The sequence below is a fragment of the Herpailurus yagouaroundi genome, unplaced genomic scaffold (genome assembly GCF_014898765.1).
Source record: "Herpailurus yagouaroundi ecotype Mexico unplaced genomic scaffold, PumYag 67681, whole genome shotgun sequence".
Lineage (NCBI taxonomy): Eukaryota > Metazoa > Chordata > Mammalia > Carnivora > Felidae > Herpailurus > Herpailurus yagouaroundi.
The window spans coordinates 2,702,953-2,706,835 of NW_024420481.1; positions in this window are offsets into that span (position 1 = coordinate 2,702,953).

Below are 3,883 nucleotides of genomic sequence, written 5' to 3' on the forward strand. Positions count from 1 at the left end.
GAAGATAATTATGGAACTAGAGAATGTGAATATTTCTAAGTACACATGGAGTATTCTCCAGGATAGATGGAATGTTAGACCAGAATACAAATCTCAAAAAATTTAAAAAGATTAAAATCATATAAAGTACCTTCTCTGACTACAGTGGAATGAAACTATAAGTCAATAACATAAGAAATACTGGAAAAGTCACTGTATAAGTGTTTTCCAGAGAAAAACATATACACGCATATATATAATGTACTATGTTTTACATATATAGTTATTTACATATTAGATATTATGTATTATATATGTAACATAGTTATTATATATTATAGTGTATATAATATATAGTATATAATAGTATGTATTATATATAGCATAACGGTATATATGTTATACTATCATATTTATTATATATTACATATTCTATATAATACATAGCATAGTATATAGTATATATAAAACATAACATATAATGGCATATATTATAGTACATATTATACATTACACATATACAGTATATAGTATACACTACATATTATAAGTAACATATAGCATAGAATATAATATATATGATGTACAGTATACAATATGGAAATATATGATATAATCAATGTATTTATTAAAATATATGTATAATGCCTCAAAATACATATATTATTCCACAAATTCTTTCAATTTGAAATTGAAATCTGGAAAAGAGAAGATACCCAGTGATGGTAGGTGTCTCAGAAGTCAGTTTGATATCTAATGGAAACTGAAAGCAAAACGCTTAAGATGCTGTTTCTGAGCAGGTTTCCTCAAACTGAGCAAAATACAAGGCAGCCATATTTTCTGGTGTCTTTGCGTCTCCACGGTGTTTTTTCAAACTCGAAAGGGCGGGAGGACAACGTCTCCAAGCGGGGTTATTTGGCTTTTCTGGGACAATACTGCCATCCTGCGGAAATAGTTTGATCAATCCCAAGCCCTGAACGGTTCCTCCCAGCATGGCCTCGCCACTGAGGGATTTCAGGCCAGTGGGAGGCTGGATGGGTTCTGGACCCAAGCCTGGCCTCCCTACCATTTTTCTCTGTGGCCTGGCAGGAGAAGGGGACCAAGTCAGGGTCTCGGTGTAGCATCGGCTAGGTTTAGAGGCCAGCACCCTGCCAGCGGCCACCAGGAAGTCCAAGCACAGGAAGTATGGAGGCGGGGCTTGACTCGGTTGCCTAACTGTGTGGGCTGGGTCTTCAGCCATGTGCAGGCGTTGGGGGCATGTCTTGAGAATATGCACTTTGGGGGTTTAGACAGGCTGGCTAGCCTGGTGTTGTAGGCCCAGGCTCATTATGACAGCAGTGACAGAGCACAGCGCACAGGCCACTGCCAGGTACCATATGTAGTCAATGTCATTGATGGAGCTGAGGCACACCAGAGGTGTAGTGTAAGACTTGTCTGGAGCAAGATGGGCCTGTATAGAAGCAGTGGGGGGACACTGACATGCCAGTGTGGGGCAGAGCATCTTCTAGGAGACTGGAGTTGCTCGAGTGGATGAAAACCAGAAATGTAATGGGAGGCCTTGAGGGATTCTCAGAGCCCACCAGCTAGCAGTTCCCGTGGCTCTGCAGGCTAATTGTGAGTGAGGTCCAGGGTTAATTCCTTTCTCCCGACAGGACACTGATGGCATGTCAGCTCTTGCAAGGAGAGCAGAGAGGTGGTGATTTTTGTTCGGTATTCCCCTGAGGAGGATGGCATTATTTAGGCCTGAGGAAACCATTCTTCACCTCATATTAGTGTTCTTCTCTGTGCCAGCTTCGTACATAGTTCCTGATGGATTCCTCAGTGACCTTATAAGTTATCCACCCTTTTGGTATGGAGACCTCCAGATACCTCATCCTCATAATTGTAAAATTGAGAAGGGTGGCTAAAATTTCATATGTGCCTCTCTCCTTGTATTCTTACTCTCTATTATGTCAGTATCTGAATTCTTAAAGAAAGGAAATAATGTTGGTCTGGTGCTCTGCTGTGACGTTCCAGTGGTTCAAGGTATGTTTTAGGTATGGCCTTTCCTGGACTCTGATGGTCCAGGCAAACATTCCACTTTGAAAGACAGGCTTCTATCAGTACTGAAGAAAACTAGTGTTTGTGGAGTGCCTGGGTGACTCAGTTGGTTAAGCGTCGGACTCTTGATTTCAGCTCAGGTCATGATCTCACTATTCGTGAGTTCGAGCCCTGCCTCAAGTGCTCTGTGCTGACAGCATGGAACCTGCTTGAGATTCTCTCTCCCTCTCTCTCTCTCTCTGCTCCCCCACTCATACGCTCTCTCTCTCTCAAAATAAACAAACAAACAAACAAACAAACTAGTTTTTGTTATATCCTCACCTGTGCCTAGCTCTCTTGTAGCATGGTCGTGGTTGAGTTCACTGATGGTGTGTAGACATTTTTGCCATTGGCTGCGATAAGTTCCTTGGAGATTCTTTGGGGAAACTTGCCTCATTTTTGTGAGTGAGAGAAATGACCTCTACCCTTCTATTTCACCCACAAAGTATAGACCAGATGAGTTGTGCTGTGTCCTATGGAGTAGTTGGCATAACTACTTTATTAAATACATAAAAGTACAGCCTTATGTATGGAGATAGCATCCTATATCTAAAGCTAAAAATGTAGTTTCTTTTCCTTGTGGAATTCTTTAGGTTCAATACTCTTGTGTTCATATCTTGCTGACTGTCTTTAATAAAACCATGTGCCTGGCAGTGGTTGCAAGCCTAAGGCAATCACACTTATCCAAGTCCAAGTGGTAGAGCCAAGGAATTTTGTTGACATGTCCTTTGTAAGCAAGGATAGTGTGTGTGTGTTTGGGGGGGGGGGGCCGGGAAGGCTCAATGAGCCCATCATTCTGGTTGTTTATGGATCAATTCGTCTGAGCTCTATCAGGTATTCTCTTCAGCCTTCATGAAGACTGAATTCCATTGTCTTTGTCCTGATAGAGACATTTCCTGTTATTAGGGAGAAAAGCAAGATGTTGGACTTTAAGGATCAAAACATAAGTTTTCTCACACCAGGTAAGAGAAATGGTAAAACAAATTGTGTTTTATCCTACTTCTAACATATGTGAAAAATTTAAGCCAAACATGCATAGATTTATGTATTCTAGAAAGCCAATATTCCCATTTGGATATATGCTTAAAAATTTGAACAAAACAACTAAAAGCGTCTTCTTTTTTAAAATAATTTTTTGGGGGTGTACAAGTTTTACATATATATAGTGAAGGCTTAAAATGTTGACAAACAAGGCTTAGTTTTTGATAATATTCATTGTAATCTTTTTTTTTTCAACGTTTTTTATTTATTTTTGGGACAGAGAGAGACAGAGCATGAACGGGGGAGGGGCAGAGAGAGAGGGAGACACAAAATCGGAAACAGGCTCCAGGCTCCGAGCCATCAGCCCAGAGCCTGACCCGGGGCTCGAACTCACGGACCGCGAGATCGTGACCTGGCTGAAGTCGGACGCTTAACCGACTGCGCCACCCAGGCGCCCCTGTAATCTTATATTTTGTATAAAGACACACTGCACTATCTACATGATGGAATGTTTAAATATTTTGTTTTTTATAGTCAAGGAGACTAAATGCTTCTAATAAATTATTACTTAACATAAAATCCAATCCTCTAAAGTATATTTAATGACATTGAAGTAGCTTCTCTATGTAAGGTCTAAGAGAAATGAGAGAAGGAAGAATCTTAAACCACAAGGAAATTTCACATAAATGTTGTTTTCTGAAATCTGTAAGAAATAAAATTTTCAAGCACATACACACCTGCTGCAACCCCTACATAAATACAAGTAGACAATCAGAATTCAGTAAATACAAATAGTTAAGGAAAAATAAAATAAAAACAGGGAGGCAAACCATAAGAGACTCTT